The sequence below is a fragment of the Delphinapterus leucas genome, chromosome 2 (genome assembly GCF_059928025.1).
Source record: "Delphinapterus leucas isolate spDelLeu-1000000601 "Yukka" chromosome 2, BTC_Dleu_Yukka2, whole genome shotgun sequence".
NCBI classification, from domain to species: Eukaryota; Metazoa; Chordata; class Mammalia; order Artiodactyla; family Monodontidae; genus Delphinapterus; species Delphinapterus leucas.
This window is the reverse complement of record NC_143130.1, coordinates 156,714,691-156,734,958: the sequence shown is the minus strand read 5'-3', so window position 1 is coordinate 156,734,958 and position 20,268 is coordinate 156,714,691. Positions and strand designations below refer to the sequence as shown.

Sequence of the window (20,268 nt, the reverse complement as noted above, 5' to 3'; positions counted from 1 at the left end):
CCCCATTCCATGTGTTACGATCCCATTCTTTCCTAACCAGGGCCCTGACCTTGGTTAGATTCGACCTAAGCACTTGCTTATGTTGCTAATTTAACTTTCTTTGAAGTCATCTCTTCTTTCTAATGATTAAGTCCTGAGCCTGGGCCTCAGATTTCCCTGCTCTCCTTCTGCTGGTGATGAGAACCTCTTTACATGCCACAAGGAAGTCCTCTGGCCTTCACACTTAGCCTTATAGTTGCGATTGATCGCTCTCAACTCTGCAATGTCTTCTTTCAAAGCATTATTTGAGCTTAGCAACACCTACCCAATTCCACTGTCCTCATGGCTACTCTTTATCCCATATTTCTCAAATGCTGATACACTGCACCAGCTAATCCATTCTTTTCCACTGGTATACATCCCAAATCACCACAAATTATAGCTTGTACTACCCCACCTACCGTGAGTAACATGGTCCTCGCTGCCAGCCAGGCAATGGCGATCCAGCTCCCAAACCCCATCCTAGTATCCACTTTCCCAGACTACATTAGGCAGCTACAGTCACAGGTCAGGTTCATTATGGAGGGTTCTAGGAATCAACAACACCTGTGGAGGGGAAGAGACAGAAGCACCAGGTGAGCCTCCACTGACTCTCAGAGGAGCTCTGAAGCTGAGATGACACCTCCAGGTTATCCTGAGTTGGGGGGGAGGCGACAAGAGCTTTCTACCCTGACTTCCATCAGTCATTGGATGTAAGCACCCCCGGAAGTGGGTGTGACCTTGAACTGGGTGGCTGTTTGTAACAGGTCACCCTGGGAGGGCTGACAGCCGAGAGCTCTCAGCCATAGCACTCGCAGCAGATGCGCAATCAGCCCTTCATTCCTAAAGGAAGATCTGATGGTGCATCCAGTGTCCACCACCCCTCCCAAATAAACCACCTGCACCCAAGTCCTGGCTTCAGGCTTTGCTCTTGGGGAAACTGGAATGAAAACAACAGGGACCAACTGTGATGTTTAGTTCACTTATAAGGAAGGAGAGATTCTCATAGCCCACTAAATTGTTATTTAGGAGAAGAAGAAAGGGAGTGCTTGCCTAAGAGAAAAGGGGTCTTCCTAGTCTCTGGAAGTAACTTAAGTGAAGCCTCAGAGATGTTCTTCCCTATTCCTTTTCCAGGAAAGTCCTTTATTTCTCCCATATGGGACCTACTATTCAAGGAGGACTAATGGGCCTCTGAACTCTGAACATCATCAGTCTCCATGAATGAAACTCTGGGCATTAAGGAGCTGAACTGCCAAAGTCTGGTGGAGAGCTTTGTATTAAATGTGAGGACAGAGCAAGGCCAGGCTGGGTGTCCAGGACCTGATAGAGGTCTAGGCTTGGAGCAGAGCCACATGCAGGAGGGCAAGTTCAACCCACTATGCCCAATATTTGCCTCCTTCCTCCTCTTCCTTCAACACATCTTTCCAGGGTGCATAGGGAGAAATCTTAGAGCTTTAAGCAGCTGGTAGAAACTGGAAGAGGACTGGTTACATTGCAAGTCCGAGGTAGGCCTAGGAGGAAATCAGGCTGACGTGATATGATAAATGATCCAGGGGCAGGAGGAGGCGCATTCTCTCGGCTGCCCTCATTCATATCACCATTCTAGCCAGACCCCTGCTCCACTGGGCTGACTGGCTGCACCAGCCACACACAGCAGCCATAGGTCAGCATCTACACGGGCCCATCCTCTCCCCTTCTCCGTGGCGTGGACTCTAATCTGCCCTCCTTCCTTACTGAAGATGTTCTCTCTTTATTAAAGAACAGAACGTTTGGATGAGTGAGGTGTGGTATAAAACCCACTGCCCTTGGCATCAGACTGACAAAGGTTCAGTCTCTGCTCTACCACTTACCACTCTTGGCTCCTGGGCAACTTCTTCTGTATGCCTTGCTTTTCTCATTTGTAAATTGTGACTATAGCTTCCTAACTTATAAGGTGGCTGTGAGGATTAAATGAGATAATATATTTGAACCTTAGCCAAGGTGCTTAATGAAATCTACTTCCTACCCCTCCCACCATCAGCTGATTTTGATTGCCCTAAACTATACTAAGAGCTACTGAGATACAACACATGACATTTATCAAAGAATTTACAATCTTTATGCCCCACAAAGGCAAGGACAATGTCTATTTTATTCACTAACATATACCCAGCCTCTAGCACAATGCCTAGCACATGTTGACACTCAGAAATATTTGTTGACTGAATAATGAATGAATTGTATAAACCTGAATCTTAATATCTTAAGACCCTAAAAAAGCCTCTAGTCCAGGGATGGCAAATCATTTACTTGTTGCCCACCCCAACTGATATGTATCAATAGTTAATACCTACTTGGGACTTGCCTGGTGGTCCAGTGGTTAAGATTCCGCCTTCCAATGCAGGGGATGCAGGTTCGATTCCCTGGTCAGAGAACTAAGATTCCACATGCTGCAGGGCAACTAAGCCTGTGTGTTCTAGAGCCTGCACGCCCCAACTAGAAACCCTGTGCACTGCAACTACTGAGCCCGCGCTCTAGAGCCAGCATGCCACAACTAGACAGAAGCACGCCTGCCACAATGAAGATCCCTTGGGCCACAGCTAAGACCCAATGCAGCCAAATAAATAAATTAATTTTTTAAAAAATAGTTAATACCTACAGCACTGTGTTGAGAAAGATTCTGAGGCCACATCTGTCTCAGCAGGAGAGAATGGTGTGATCAGTTAGCAATATCTGCCAAAAGTATGAAAAGGGATCAAGCATCACTAATGCCTATCTTACCCTTTCTGGTTCAAACTAACACATCATTTTACAGATGAGGAAATGGGAGCTCAAAGATCACACAGACACTTAACGGCAGAATTGAACACAAACGTTCAGCTTTGGATGTGAGCAGCAAAGGCCTGATGTGGAGGAAATGGCAGCAAGTTGGGAACAGAAGGCCAGAGAGACTCCAAGCAGCCACTGTCCCAAGATAAACATTTCTGCTCAACCCCCATTAGCAGAGGTATCAATACAAGCAGAAACCCAGAAGAAATACTGATGGATAGAACAAACTGAGAGATTTCAATTAGGCCCAGTGTGGTTAATTCCCTCTTAACCACATCATTTCCCTTTAGGTCACTTCAGTTCTGCATCCACCTGCCACCCCTCCCTGTTCCTCAGCCTCCCAGTTTCCTGAGTTGCAGCCCTCACTTAAGATAGATTGGTCTCATCTCTCTCAAGATCACTGCTTGGAAGAAGCAGAGAGAAGAGTAATTAGCAAATTCAGCATTCTGGTAACTCTTCTACAGGGAAGGATAATCATTTGTTAGTTTAAGTCAATCCCCACGCCTTGATTAGCTGTCTGATGTTGAGGAAAACATGAGAATGGGCTCGCTCACTGCACCTGGGGCTCCGCAAGAGACTTGGGAGACGAACAGGAGTCCAAATAAATTTTCTTCTTTTAAAACTAAAGACTCCTCCCAAGGAAGGGGAGCCTAACTTCCCACCCCATAAGTGTGGGCTGTACATTGAGACTTCCTTCTAAAGAGTATGATATAAAAGGGGCAAAAACAATAATAACAACTTTATACTGGAGAAACCTGACAAATGCTGTCTTAGCCAGGTGGTCAAGGTCAGCATCGTCAGTGAAAAGTCACAGTGATACAATGTGATGAGAAGGGCACTTCACCTCTGTGGTCTTCCTCCCCAAAACCCGCGACCCCAGTCTAATCATGAGAAACACATCATGAGAAACCCCAACTGAGAGACAGTCTACAAAATGCCTGACCAGTGCACCTCAAAACTGTCAGGGTCATCAAAAAACAAGGGAAGTCTGAGAAATTATCACAGCCGAGAGGAACCTAAATGTAATGTGATATTCTGGGTGGGATCCTGGAACAGAAAAAGAACATAAGGTAAAAACTCAGGAAATCTGAATAAAGTGTGGACTTCAGTTAATAATAATGTATCAATGTTGGTTCATCAATTATAGTAAATGTGCCCTCCTAATATAAAATGTTAATACTAGGGGAAACTGGATGGAGGGTATGTGGGAATTCTCTGCATTATCTTCACAATTTTCCATACATCTAAAATTACTCTAAAATAAAACTTTTCTTCATTGACAGCAGGGGTCTTAAGGGTCATCTCTAGAAGAGCCCAGGCAGGTGACTCTGGTAGCACTTCTGGCAATAGGATTCATCCACATTCTCCCTCCCTCTGAAATGACTTTTTCTTATTAAGCAGCCAGCTGGCCTCTTCTCTTCTCACCCTACTGGTCTGAGTTCTGCCCTCTGAAACCCACAGAAAAAGTCTGCAGTCTAGACTCTCTTCTCCAACACAGCCCTCAAATGTCTCAGAGTTACGCTTTATCAAACAAAAAGAGACCTGCAAACATCTTCCAGCCCCAAATCTTCTTTTTCTTTCTTTTTCTTTCTTTTTTTAATTTTTGGCCATACCGCATGGCATGTGGCATCTTAGTTCCCCAACCACGGATGAACTCACACCCCCTGCAGTGGAAGCACAGAGTCTTAACCACTGGACCGCCAGGGAAGTCCCCCAGACCTTCTTTTTTTTTTTGCGGTATGCAGGCCTCTCACTGTTGTGGCCTCTCCCATTGCAGAGCACAGGCTCCGGACGTGCAGGCCCAGCAGCCACGGCTCACGGGCCCAGCCGCTCCGCGGCATGTGGGATCTTCCCGGACCGGGGCACGAACCCATGTCCCCTGCATCGGCAGGCGGGCTCTCAACCACTGCGCCACCAGGGAAGCCCCAGACCTTCATTTTTAAGACAAACTCAGGCCCAGGAGGTAGGAAACCCCCCACCCAGTCACACAGACACTGAAATCCAGGTTTGCTCATACAAGTCCAAAGCCCTTTTCTTTATAGTATGCTGCTCTTACGAAGAAGGTTAACATGTATCCCTGTACACATTGTCATTTCCTTCACCATCCATCATAATCTGAGATGTCCATCTACACCAGAACCCTCCCAGGAAGACCCTCATCAGCTTGTGAATGTTTCCCTTGCCCTCTCCACAATCCTTTCCAGAAGCAGTCGTGGCTAAGGATGTTAAAGAAACCAATATCCCCCCCTCTTGAGAGTTGATGTCCCAAATTGAGCAGAATGCTCCAGATGAGAACTAACCAATGTTACTGTGGCACAAAATTATAAATAGATGAGCACACCTTCCTTAAGCAAGCCTCTGATATACACTAGCTAACTGTCATACAGATGAAGCATGAAACCTCATGAAGCCTTTAGCCAACCAAAATATCAAAGTTACCATCACCATACGGCTCCAATCCCCTTCCTCCCTATCTCTTCCAAAAAGCTTTTACACACTGAGGAGGGCTAAGGGAAGGAGCCAGGTGAGAACTAGCATTCACTGAGATTGCACAAGGTGCACTGTGCCTATTACATACATTACCCATTGATTCATTTAGCATTTACCGAGGCCATGATAGGCCAGGAATTGGGGGAAGAACTGAGAATATAAAGATCATAAGATACCATCTAGGCACTCAATGATTTCAGTTTAGTACGAAAGACATTCATGTCAACAACAAAATGTAGAAACATGTGACAACCATGAAAGCATGAGATTAGGAGGTAACACCCAATACCTTGTGAGGAAGGATTATTTGCCTACATATAACTATATTTTCCAGATGAGGAAGCTGAGGCTTCAAAAAGTCAAGTACTTATCCCAAGAAATGAGTTAGTGATGGAGGCAGAGATGTGAATTCTGGGTACAAAGCTCCAAAGTCCATACTTTCCCAAACTAAGTTGTTGATACATGTTGTACAAAATGTGTCCCATGGTCAATTAGGTTTGAGGCTATAGAATGCCACTTCTTTCCCTTGGAAATTGAAAACGCCCATATGAATAATAAAGACTCTAAGAAGTCTTACACTAAAATATCTGTTTAACCCTGTAGTGTGATCACTGAAATATTTTTTTCTTAACTCTTTTTTTTCAGAGAATACTTATTAATATAGAGAATTAATGTTACAGGGACTATACTTTGGAAAACTCACCTCTATATCCTGCTGTCATCCCTAAGGTAAACAAATGCAGCTATCACACCCCTGGGGGGGGAAAAATCTTGACAGATTAGAAATGTGACAAAGCCAAAAAAGTCCCTTTGAATAAATACATAACCTATGAGGCTTAATAGAATGACTTTTAGCCTAGATGACATGAAAGTAAAGATATATGTTGGGCCAAGACCACTGCATTCATCTCCAAATTCTATTCATTGCCCAAACAGCCTTCCAGAGTTCCCCAGGTAGCTCTGAGGTTCTTGACTTGCAGGAGGGCAGTAGAAGCTCTGAAGATATGAAACCAAAGGGGAGGTAATGAGAGAAGAGAAAGACACCAGCAACACAAGTCAGGAGAGAGACCCATAAAGGTAGGGAAAAGGAAGTTCCTTGGAGAGAAGGAGAGAAGTAAATGCTACCCTGTAATAGTACCTTTGGCTTCCAGGCACTTCTCATGATCATGAAATGCTATTGATAGCATCATATCTATTTCCTTTTTCATATTAATCCCCCTACATCAGAGTTTCTTTTTTCCTTTTTCTTTTTCTTTTTTTGTCTGTGCTACACAGCTTGTGATATCTTAGTTCCCTGACCAAGGATGGAACCCCGGGCCCTCGGCAGTGAAAGCTCACAGTCCTAACCATGGGACCGCCAGGGAATTCCCCAGAGTTTCTAACTTCTAGTGCTGTTGACATTTGGGGCCAGCCAAGTCTTTGGTGGGGGAAGAGGACTGCCCTGCGTTGTAAGGTATTTAGCAGCATCCCTAGCCTCTACCGTATGCCAGAACTACATGCCAATAGCACCCTTCCCCCAGTTTTAAGAAAAAAAATGTCTCCAGATGTTGCCAAATGTCTCCTAGGGGGCAAAATCACTCCCAGTTTTGAACCACTGCCCTAAAGGTTCTTTGGTATCCATCACCAACCCATGCTGCCGTAAACTCCAAATAAGCGATTACCCTGCAAAACAAAGACATAACCTCTTCTGAATATTACTCCCTGGGCCTCAAGCTGCTTTCCAACAGAGCCCCACTGCTTACTGCCAGGTTGTCTGACTTCTAATCATTCCTGAGGGCCCATCTCAATCTCACCATCTCCTGCTATGAAGTCTTCCTGCCAACTTGAGTCAGCTGTGACCTACCCCTTCCTGCTCTATTCTACCACCCATGATACAGTATCCTACAGTAGCGGTACATGATTGACTTCAATCGAAGGTCTACACATATTTGATCTTGTACTGTCCTGTAATTCATTATGAGTGAGCAAACATTGATATAGCACGTATGAAGTGTCAGACATGTGCTGGTGCAGTGGGACGTAGAAGACATAAGGATATGATCTTTACCTTTAAGTAGAGTACAGTCTCATGGAGAAGGCAGACCCAGAGTTACAGTCCTACATAGCTGCTTGTCTCGTCTCGTCTGTGGGATCCCTGAAGGTAAAGGCAAAACTCCAGTCCTTCCTTTATGTCCACCACAGAGCTGAGCACACAGTGGGTGCCCAAGAGATTACACTGAACTTGAATCAGTAAGGAAGGAGCGCTTCTCTGAGAATTCATCTCCACAAAGGCAATTGCCATGCTTCTAGGACTCCACTGGGCAACTTCTTTTATGAAGTGATGGTAAAAGTAAATGGTATTTGTTGTAGATAACTAATGAGAACCCACTGTATAGCACAGGGAACTCTACTCGGTGCTCTGTGGTGACCTAAATGGGAAGGAAATCCAAAAAAGAGGGCATATATGCATACGTACGGCTGATTCACTTTGCTGTACAGCAGAAACTGACACAGCAGTGTAAAGCAACTATACTCCAATAAAAAAATAAATTAAATAAAATAAATATATCTAGGTTCTGAGTGGGGAAAAAAAAGTATCTTACGGTTACAAGTGACAGAAACCTTCACTTAAACTGACTTAAAAAGTATAAAAAGACTAAAAAGACTTAGAGTAAAAAGAAATTGATAGCTCGTGTCACTGAAGAGCCCAGGTGACCACAATGATGGAAGCCAACTGAAAGACAACCCCCGCCCCCCAGCAGTGCTCAAAGCTGGAATAGTCTGAGCAACAAAATAAATAAAGTAGCATTGGATTCTATCCCATACTTGTATAAATAAATGATTGAATACATATATGGGGGAGAAGAGAAATCTCCCATACAGAAGAATTCCAAATAATTGATGTAGATACTCCATCCTCAAAAAGAAGCAACATAAATCCCCACTCCTTAAGCATGCATGGGCTGCACATACTGACTTCCTTCCAAAAAGAACAGTATGGAAAGGGCGATAAAAGAATAATTTGACAGTGTCCAGCCATTGTAAAGTGAGGCATCCTTAAGGTTTTTTGAAAGAGTGTTTAAAGAATAAATATAATCATTCCTTAAGTAAATAAATAAATAGCTTGACAGTGGAGAAACCTGACAGACCCCACCTCAGCCAGGTGATCAAGGTCAGCAACAGCAGTGATGTCATGTTGACCGTAGGCACCCTTGATATGTGATGGGAATGACACTTGGCTTCTGTGGTCTTCCTCCAAACACATACAACCGCAGCCTAATCATGAGAAAAACATCAGGCAAATGCCAATTAAGGGGCCTTTTACAGAATATCTGACCAGTATTTGCCAAAAGTGTCAAAGTCACCAAAAACAAGGAAAGTCTGAGAAACTGTCACAGCCAAGAGGAGTCTACATGGAATGTGGTGTCCAGGATGGGCCCCTGAAACAGAAAAGGGCATTAGGGGACGACTAAGAAAACGTGAATAAAATATGGACTTCATTCAATAATAATGTACCAATATTAGTTCATTAACTGAGATAAATGTGCCACACAAATGTAAGATGTTAATAATAGGAGAAACTGGGTGTGACGTCTATGGGAATTCTCTGTACTGTTTTCACAATGTTTCTGTAATTCTAAAACTATTTTAAAATAAATAAGGTTATATTAATTAAAAGTAAATGGTGGGGGCTTCCCTAGTGGCGCAGTGGTTGAGAGTCCACCTGCTGAGGCAGGGGACACGGGTTCGTGCCCCGGTCCGGGAAGATCCCACATGCCGGGGAGCAGCTGGGCCCGTGAGCCATGGCCGCTGAGCCTGTGCGTCCGGAGCCTGTGCTCTGCAACGGGAGAGGCCACAACTGTGAGAGGCCCGCATACCGCAAAAAAAAAAAAAAAAAAGTAAATGGTATTTGTTTTTATTTGAAAAGCATTAAAAGATGGCAACCCTACATAAGTTACCCTACCTTTTTTTTTAACTTTTGCTCCATGAAATCCAAAAATCCATAACCCACTGCTTGAATAGTGAAAGTACAGGAAAGGAAAGAGGGAGGGGTCCAAGAAACACATTTAAACTATTAGGAAGTAATGAAGACTTTGCAAAAATAATTATCAACAACAAATAGGCTAGGGAATACTTGGAAAATGTGTAATACATACAAAATCACTAAATCTTAAAAGTCTGCATTACTGAGTCTTTGGGTGAGAATATACTAAAGCTCTAACATTCTTGAAAAGTAATGAAGAACAGAGGGACAGGAGTGTGGGAAGACAGGTGGAGGTTTACACCCTCCTAAGCCAGAAGAAAATAAGAGCCCTAAATGGGCATGGTTTAAGAAGGCTAGCTTTAGCATTTCGAAGAAACAATGGAAGAGAGTTTAAAATGTTTAAACAACAAAGATGAATAGAGGTCCCCTGGACCACAAGATAACAGAGCAGAGACGCAGTTGCCAGTTTGAATCAGGAGGCAGAATCCACCGTATCATCACTCAGAAATGCTCAGTAAATAGTAGCAGTGGTTGTTAGTATCATTACTGACACATCGAGTTCCCCTGACCATACAGTCTTTTTCTTTCCTCTCCTTTGACTTGAACTAGTATTACATGTGGCATTTATACACAAGCCTTGAAAAGAACCAAGCTGATGGCTAGGAAAGTTTCCCAAGGATTCTGTCCTTACCATTCACACAAGAAGAGTGACCAAAGACGGGGGAGCACAATCCAGGGCAGCAAAAGGAGGTCAGGCCAGTGCATTTCAAAAGGGCACCTCGGTCTAGAGTCTATACAGTTCTAAACCCACATCAGGACACGCTCCACCCAGCCTCTCCTTCCAGCACCCTGCGGCCCACCCACCCCATCCCATCGAACATAATTCTCCAGCAGCACACTTTCCTACTCACTCTTGCCAGCCATCAAAAAACCGAGGAGGGCTTCCCTGGTGGCGAAGCGGTTAAGAATCCAGCTGCCAATGCAGGGGACACGGCTTCGAGCCCTGGTCCGGGAAGATCCCACATGCTGTGGAACAACAAAGCCCGTGCGCCACAACTACTGAGCCTGTGCTCTACAGCCCGTGAGCCAAAACTACTGAAGCCCGCCCGCCACCGCAATGAGAAGCCCGCGCACCGCAATGAAGAGTAGCCCCTGCTGGCCACAACTAGAGAAAGCCCGCGTGCAGCAACAAAGACCCAACTCAACCAAAAATATATAAATAAATAAATTTATTTTTAAAAAAACCTGAGGAATCTGGGCTAAATACAAGCATAAGGCTTCCCCAGTGTGGAAGGGGGCCCAGGAGCCAACAGCCCATTTTGGGAGGTAGGGTGGTAGCAACTTACATCTGGTGAGCCAAGAAGCAGGGAAAGACCAAGCCCATCTCCACAGCTGGTGCTGGTCAACCTTCAGCGAAAGTGTTAAAACTGAGACTAGATCTGTAAAGACAGCATTTCCTTAGCCAAGTGTGAACTTTGCCAAAGAGGCTCAAGGCCTTTGATGTAGTTACTTTTAGGTCACAGCTCTGGTCCACCCAGCCCTGAGGAAATTGGGGCTTCATGGAAGAGTTCCATCCATGGGCCCTGGAAAGACGCACAGATCTTAAGGCCCTATATACCGGGTCCAAGAACTTGAAAATGAGAGGAATGAGGGTAATGAGTCTGTCTTCTAAAGACTGAGCAAAGATATGCAAAGCCTGCCTGGTGATATTAACATATCTATACATGGAATGTGTTCATTAAAGGGGAAATCTCTTAAGGCGGTAGTTTATCAAATTGTCCTGACTCCTTTATAGGTGGTAAAATCAACTAGTGAGTTACCAGCTTTTTTTAAAAAATGAAATAACATAGAATAGACAATATGATTGCATCACATGTAATAATAGTAAGTAGTGTTTACTGTTTTCATGAAGTGTGTGTGTGTACATGTGTACTGGTCTCAATTTAAAATGTATCTCTTTACTGTTAGTTTTTTTTTGACAGTGACTGCTTTCAAGTAAATATTGGTAGAGTCTAACAAAGTTTTAGTCAAACCAGTCATTCATTTATTCATTCCTGCATAGCGCTCCTATTATGTGCCAGGCCTCCACAGGGCACTGAGAATACAACACTAATAGTCACAATAGTACAATTCTTGTTATATATTTGGCACACCTCTAAGTTCCTTATATATGCAAATGTGCTAGCCCTCGAAACAAGCCTATGAGACAGTTTCCATTATTATCAACACCTTGTTCAGATGAGTAACTTGCTCAACTCCTCATAGCTAGTAAGTGGCAGAGCTGGAATTTGAACCATTCAGTCTAGCTGCAGAATCTCTTCTCTTATCCACCAAGCAATAGTACCCAAGGACTTGCCCTATTGCTCCCAACAATATCTTTGTGGCAGCAATGAACTGTATTAACCCGAGGCCACTACAGACTGCACCTGTGTCACTAACTCCCCTGGTCTGAACTGTTGTGCTAGCAAGTCAAATGGAGGCTTATACTTAGGCTTCCAGAGAAGTCTGCCATAAGAGACAGAATACACTGCCCACAGTACCCTTTCCCCTGGGCATTTCTAGCCACACAAATCAATGGCCTGGCATTCTCTCGACACAAATTGTGTGCATTCATGTCAATGAGCTTCATGAGCTGACAGATCAGTATTTGGGGCTGCAAGCCCAAGGGTCAGTCTAGGCCACAGAGACTTCAACAAAGGAAATGCCCCTGAATAGCTGTATGCCCTTGTCTAAGTTACCTTTCTGTGCCTCAGTCTCCTCAACTATGAGATAGGGATAATAACAGTATCTACCTCATAATATTGTTGTAAGAATTTAATGAAATAGGAAATGTAAGCAAATGCCTGGTATTTAGTAAGTGCTTATTAAATGTTTGCTAGCTATTATTATTTATTGGGCACTTTGCTAGTATCAAATTTATCAACCAATGCAAGAGAGAACGTGTAAGCAATATTGTGCCTACAGCATGCTATGCTGGGCTAGAGGAGTTCAGGGAAGAGGTACTTAAGTTAACCAGCAAATTTCAGAGAGAAGGTCTTATTTTGAGATGAGTCTTGAGGACTGAACCAACAGGTGAAGAATGAAGGAAAGGACATTCCATCCAGACAGACAGAGTGAACAACTTGGCAGAGACACAGAGGACCTTTGTGTGCAAAACCACCAAAAAAATCTCCAGCAAAAATTCCTGCAGCACAAGTTTTTCCAAAGTTGTTTCAGGCATTGAAATATATATGCAATGTGCATTTTATATATGCTCACTTCAAGGCAAATGAAAACCTCAGCCCTAAAAGAAACTTAAGGGAAAAAGCATCAGTCCCTAAATACATTAGAAACGGAATCTCTCCCATGAAGCTGGACGTGCTTTAGAGAAGTGGGCTCCCAGACCTAGGAACTTGTTAGAAATGCAGATTCTCGGCCTCCCCCAGACCTACTGAATCAGAAATTCTAGAGGTGGGGCCCAGCCATCTGGGTTTAGAGAAATTTGCCAAGAAGGAAACAAAGATAAAAGCAACAGCAGTCCAGGCAACAGCTCCTGTGAAGAGCTATGCTCCCTGTTACCAGAGCCAGGCACAATTTAACACAGTGGCTAAATAGCTCAGGCTCTGTAAACCCATCGACCTGGGTTTGAACCCCAGTTTTGGTGCCTGATGCCTGCTACTTCCCTTAACCACTGCATTCTCATCTGCAAAAGAGAGACAATGATTCCTCCCTCTTAAGATTGTTCTCAGGACTTGGTAAGATGGTACCTATAAGGCACTGCACAGAGCAGCTCATTAAGTGTGAGCCAGTATGCCTAAAGGGGAACTCAAGCAAATTCATCCTCTCCGAGGGTGATAACATCTCTATGAGCTCTAACAGCTTTTGGAACAGCAGCCTTCAAGTTGGGGTACACATGCTGTTGGGGGGTATAAGAGGACTTGGTTTGGGGACATGGATAGACTGATGAAGATCGATTTCCAAACCTCATTTTTCCTACAGACTCCCCTAAAATTGATCTGCCTGCAGCTGGGGCATCAGGCAAGTTCTCCTTCCACATCTTCCCTATCTTCTCTTTCACAGTAGCCCTCCTCCCACTTACCAAAAGCAAGACATAGTGCTCACACATCCCAAATCTTACTATGTGTCCTGGAGGACAAACTTCCAGGGCTCCAAACAGGGAACAAATAGAAATATTGAGGTTGTGAATGTCTCTAATGAGAGGGGAAAATCCATTTGCAAATGAACAACTCAAATGACTGGTTACAATTTCTTTTCCAAGTCAGGTGTTTTCCACATAATCGAATGGGGACCTAATTTGCGCTGTCAGCTGATAGATCATTAAAACAAATTTTTGATGATAGACCACTATGTGATTTTTAATTTATGACTTGGAAGCAGTTCAAATAATTCAAATGTAACAATTTTCCTTACATTTCCACTTATGTGAACGTTTTCAGCACTTTAACCTTTTATTTTAATTGAAATATGTTACACTAGTTTCAGGTGTACAATGTAATGATTCAATACTAGTACAGATTGCAAAATGATGACAATAAGTCTAGTTAACATCCGTCAGCACTTATGTCTTAATAAACAAAAACTTGGCTTGCAACTGATGCCGAACTGTCTCAATCAAGCAATAAGTCATATTCACCCACAGATACATGATACAAGTTTTTAAAATGCCATCCATCTCACAGCAGATGCATTTCCAATGAATTTTACTTCTTTGTTTAATAATTCCATATCAAAATTATAATATATCTATGTTGCTTTTCTCAATTACATAGTATAATAGTTTTAATGATAATTCAATCCAGAAGGAATGTTTTAATACTTAAAGCCTTTTAGGCACATGAAATGTTTTAAAATGCTGTTTCAATCTATATGTATGTTTTTGTTGCAGAGAAGCGTGATACAGAAATCGATAAAAAACTCTCAAGCATAAAAATATATTACATTAGGATAAAATTCTGTGGGGAAAGTGGAATGAAAATGTGAGTTCAAGGAGAAAAAGGAATGATGTAAAATTTTCTGACTACTAAAGAAAAGCTCTTTTGTATATTTTTAAACAGAAGACAGTAGTATCAAATCATTATGGTATTTAGATTGGAAACTTTAAAAAGGGCAATGTAAAGGTTTATTTAAAAATTTTTAAATTTCAGTATTTATTATTTGCCCAAAATTACATTCTTTGTAATTTTTATGTAAAGTTATAGTAACTGTAGATACCAAGTTAAAAATGTACAAGGGGGTACACTGCCTCTCAAATTTTTTTCAGGGGGTATGCAAGGAAAACATGCGAATACCTCTGCTCTAGAAAATCTCCCCCTTATTGTTCTCCTCTTTCTTCAGTAGGTGAATATATTACACAGAAATGACATTCTCAGCGCTATATGGCATGCTAAGAAGCATTCCAGAGGAGGAGCCATCGCTGTCTCTGTTTTCAAAAACTCACCACCTAGTCGAACCAACCAGAAAAAAGTGATGCAAAGCAACTGAGGTATGTGGCAGACACTGGTCTTGCCCACATGGTGCTCACGCACTCCGGTATCCTTGGTAAGCAAATCCAGACTGTGTTTAGGACAGCAATATGCCAGGTAAATACTCATTTTTTCAGCCTCCCTTCCCCTGAGGGGTGAACACGTGACAAAATTCTAGCTGGTGAAACATAAGTAAAGACCTGAGGGCTTCTGGGAAAGCTTTTGCTTTCCTAATAAAACCATATAGATGAGGCTAGCTCTGCCTGTCCTTTCTTCTTCCTAACTTGAATGCGGATGCAATGCCTGGAGCTACAGCATTTATGCCAAAACTATGAGGCAACAAGCATGAGAACAAAGGCAACATACTAAGGATGGTAATACGGACACATGGAAAGATCCTGGGTCCCTGATGGCATAGCTGAGCAGTGAACTAATGCCAACAAGGGCTTACCTCTAGATCTTCTACTACATTAAATACATGTATACACATATTTCAATTGCTTAAACCAGTGCTAGCTGGATATCCCAGTTACTTGTACTGTGTAACAAGCTACTCTAAAAGTGCCATTAAAATAAGTCATTTTATTAAGCTCACAGATTTTGCAGGTCAGGAATTCAGACAGGGTCCATCTGGAATGGTTTGTCTCTACTGCATGATATCCAGAGCCTCTGTTGAGAAGACTCAACCGGGTGAGTGACTCAAACACCCAGGAACTAGAATAGCTGGCCCTGGAGAATCCATTTCCATGAAAACTTCTTCACTCGTGTGTCTGGTACCCAGGCTAGAATGATAAAAGACTGGGCTCAGATGGGACTGTTGACCAAGTGCCAACACATGTGGCCTCTCCATATGGCTTAGGCTTTTCACAGCACAATGGCTGGGTTCTGAGAGCAAGCATTCCAAGAGACCTAGAAGGAAGCTGCATGGATTTTTATGATCCAGGCTCAAGCAGGAATCAGTGTCATTTCTACAGTACTCAGTTGGTCGAAGCAGTCACCAGATCCAAGGAGACAAGACACAGATGCCAGCTCTCAATTAGAGGCGTAAAAAGAACTTGCAACCATTTTTCTTTAAAACACCACATCAGTTGAGGTATTTTTCCTTGCAAATTAACACATTCCTAACTGATACAATGGATGACATAAGATAACATAAAGTGGATGCGAAGTTGAACAGTACAAGTAGGCTATTGAACTCAAAGGAGGAAGAGATAATGAGAATCAAGAAAGCCTTCATTATAAACACTGACTGAGGGCCTGTAAGTGCACAGCCCAGAATAAAATGCCAAGAGGACTGCAAAAATACTGCAAGACTCCACATCTATCCCCCATGCTAGATATGAGTTCAGATCTCAATCTGCTATTCTCAACCAACATGGCTTTGGAAAATCCTAGCTGAGCCTCAGTTTGTGTATCAGCAAAAAGGAGAGCATGTGCCAAGGTTAGGGTGAGGTCTAAATAAAATAGAATGAGAAGGGCCTAGCATGGTGCATGTCACTCAGGGAGTGTTCAATCAATGCTATCCATGTGTTTATTTATTAAAAGAACTTTACCCATGTGTGAAAATCAAGTGAGTATCTACAATTGACAGAGTTAGTATCCCCCAAACATAAGTCAGAGCCCCAAACCCACCTTATGGACTCAGCAAGGTTTACTGACATTTGTTTTGTACAGAGCTTGGAGGACTCAGACCAATTTTTCTGGAGGAAAACTAAAACAGACTTGAGAAGATCTTCTGAGGTCTAGGCTGATGTCAAGCCTTTTCCCTGCAAAGCCCATCCCGACCACTGCTACCAGTTTAGAAAAATCTATAGCATTTCTCACAAGAGGCCAACCATTCCAATCTGGGATAAGTTTTCTAAATATTAGATCTGAAATGATTTATTTTATCCCTAAATGCACTGGGCCACAATCTTCCTGAATGGATTAAGTCATACCATCTATTTTTAGCAGCTGGCTCATTCAGTCCATTTCCTTACTATAAATACCTGAGTGCACTTGTTTTAAAGTAGATCTCTTTTGTCATCTGATTGTCCCAGTCTAGGTTAGAGGGGGATTGAGGAGAGAATGAAAAATGAGACAGAGAATAGAGAGAGAGAGACTGCATTGCTCTACTCTGCGGAGCAGCTATTTTCACAGACTCATAGATCCACAGCGGCCTGAGTACCAGAGAAAGCCAAGACGGTCTAGTCCTTCTCAGGGTGTTAACCTTGAGAAGCTGGCAGCTATCTGGGACTCGATGGAGCCACCCAGACTCTCTCCTATCATTTCATCCACTGAAAGTTTCCTCTTCATAATCCCATGTCTCAGTCTCCCTACTCCTAACACACTGACACTAACCCCAGCCCCCGAGGCAGGCCAAGAGAGGTTTCTCCTGGTCTTAATGCCCTTGAGTGAAAATAAATTATTATAATATTTCATACTCATCTCCCTGGAGTCTCAAAGAAGGGGACACTGAGCTCTCGACAAATACTGATCAAAGCATTAAGAGGAAATAGTCCAGAGTCAAATTAAGGAGTGGGTCTGCCGGGCAGCTGCATGGAGCACTACTACACAGGGAAAGATACGTTCAAACATCACTGGATGCCGGTGTGTCGCTGGAAATTAAGGAGATAGATAGAGGAAAAATGCAAGTTCGAAACTCTTCTCAGGAAAGTAGAATGTGTGGTTAAAGGAATACTGCAAAATGATCCTGAAGTTGTAGCTAAGACCTCTAAGGGCCATGATTTCAATAGTGAATATTTGTCATTTAAGGTAGCTAATATCTTAATATTCTCCCTATTTTGAGGTTTCTACCAGCAGTCCTCCTTCTCCATTCTTTTTTCACTTTCCCAGTTTTCAACTCCTCCTCCAAATTAAAGCTAAACAAACTTTTTTTTTTTTTTTTTTTTTTTTTGCGGTACGCGGGCCTCTCACTGTTGTGGCCTCTCCCGTTGCGGAGCATAGGCTCCAGACACACAGGCCCAGCCGCTCCGTGGCATGTGGGATCTTCCCGGACCGGGGCACGAACCCGTGTCCCCTGCATCAGCAGGTGGACCCTCAACCACTGCGCCACCAGGGAAACCCTGAACAAACATTTTGATTGAACAAATATATTGATTGGGGGGGGGGCAAGAAATTATCAACACTCTACCAAGATTCCCACATGTCTCAGTCTGGACACTTCCCCCAAGGATCTCAAAGGGGTACAAAAACCCACTTATCCAAGTTTCAAGCACCAAGGAAGCACTGTGCTCCCAAAAGCAGCCAATGGGAGCAGAGTCTCCTGGCTTCTCTCAGATGAAATGCAAATGTGCCTCAAATAATAGAAAAGTATTCATCAAATGTTTTCAAAAACAATTCATACATGATGATCCAGTGGGTTTTATCTCAGGAATGCAAGGCTGGTTTAACATTCAAATATCAATCAATGTAATTCAACATACTAACAGAACAAAAAAGAAGAAAACAATTATCTCAATAGACTCAGAAAGATTATTAGAAAATTATTGATAATAAAAGCTCTCAGGGCTCTTGGAAGTTGAGGAAGAGCGACACAGATATGATGGCTGCATCACTGCCTCCACCACCCCTCTGACACCTCCAACCACATCCTCTACCATCACAGAATGATAATCCAGGATCAACCATTCCTATTTAGTAATTGTCGATGATTATTCCAAAATAGAGAAAGTTGGAGAAGTATCTGTGGAATTATGTGTAAGGGTAGATACAAAACTACAGGTCAAGTGGTAGCCATGAAAAAATCAGACTAGAAAGTAAAGAGGAAGTGTTCCTAGTGCCTCAACTCAGGAAATTTCTCTTTTAGAACTCTGTCATCCAAACATAGTCAATCTTCAAATGTGGTTACGCAAGAATCCAGGTTATATCTCATCTTTGAATTCCTTGGATCTCAAAAGTACTTAGATTCTATCCCTCCAGGTCTGTTCATGGATTCTTCACTTGTTAAAGAGTTATTTGTAATAAACCCTACAAGGGATTGTGTTTTGTCAGCCTAGAAGATCTCTTCACAGAGATTTAAAACCTCAAAATCTATTGATAACAAAGGAACAATTAAACTAGTTGACTTTGGCTTTGCCAGAGCTTCTGGAATACCTATTAGAGTATACATACATGAGTTAGTAACACTCTGGTAGGGATCTCCAGAAGTACTGCTGGGGTCAGCTCACTACTCGACTCCAGTTGACATTTGGCATATAGACACCATATTTGCAGAATTAACAACAAAGAAGCCACTTTTCTATGGGAATTCAGAAGCTGATCAACTCTTTAAAATATTCAGAACTTTGGGCCCCCCCAGTAATGAAGCATGGCCAGAAGTGGCATCTTTACAGGACTATAAGAATACATTTCCCAAGTGAAAACCAGGAAGCTAGCATCCCATGTCAAAAGCTTGGTTGAAAATGGCTTGGATTTGCTTTCAAAAACATTAGTTTATAATCCTGTCAAAGAAATTGCTGACAAAATAAAACTGAGCTACCCATATTTTAATGCTTTAGACAATCATATTAAGAAGATGTAGCATTCTCACAAAAAGTTTCCACATGTATCAAGAACAGATTGTTCTATTTTTACTGTTAACTCTATTTTTATCCCATGTATTTTTCTTTTCTTTGTTGTAAAGTTTAAGCCATACTTCATCTTCTAATTTCAGGTATAACTTAAAATGCAAATACTGTTCTATATGAATTTAAATGTAATTCTGTATATGTGTGTAGATCTCACTATAACAACTATTTTTTACTATAATAAAACTATAAATCTAGTATTGATGACAAAAAAATGAGAAAAAAAAATTAAACCTTTTAGTAAATTAAGAACAGAAGAAAACTTCTTCAGCCTGATAAAGGGCATCTTGGAAAAACCTACAACTAACATCACACTGACTGAATGGCTTTCCCCTTAAGATCAAGAAAAAGGCAAGAATATCTGCTCTCACCATTTTTTTTAACATTATACTAAAAGTCCTACCAGGTTAATAAGGCAGTAGAATAAATAAAAAGCATCCAGATTCGAAAAGAAGCAAAACTGTCTTTGTCACAGATAACGTGATTGCTTACATAGAAAATCCTAAAATACCTGCAAAAGAGCTGATTTTTAGCAAGGACAAAGGTACAAGGTCTATGTATATTTAAAATAAAAAGAAGGGGCTTCCCTGGTGACACAGTGGTTGAGAGTCCGCCTGCCGATGCAGAGGACACGGGTTCGTGCCCCGGTCTGGGAAGATCCCACATGCTGCAGAGCAGCTGGGCCCGTGAGCCATGGCTGTTGAGCCTGCGCGTCCGGAGCCTGTGCTCCACAACGGGAGAGGCCACAACAGGGAGAGGCCCACTTACCAGGATAAAAAAAAAAAAGAAGAATTTCTAAATGGTAGAAACAAAGAGTTAGAAATTGAAATAAAATAGATACCATTAATTTTAAAAAATACTGTATTAGTTCTCAACTGCTACATAATGAATTACCAAGTTAGCAGCTTGAAACAACAAACATCTATTACCTCACACAGTTTCTACAAGTCTGGAATCT

At 42.4% G+C, this 20,268-nt stretch overlaps 1 pseudogene; it reads left to right on the top strand.

Annotated features, from left to right (window-relative positions):
* The window catches only part of LOC149750335 (cyclin-dependent kinase 1-like), a 105,478-nt pseudogene extending 86,352 nt beyond the window's left edge, over positions 1 to 19,126 (top strand).
* Positions 19,127 to 20,268: the final 1,142 nt, after the last annotated feature.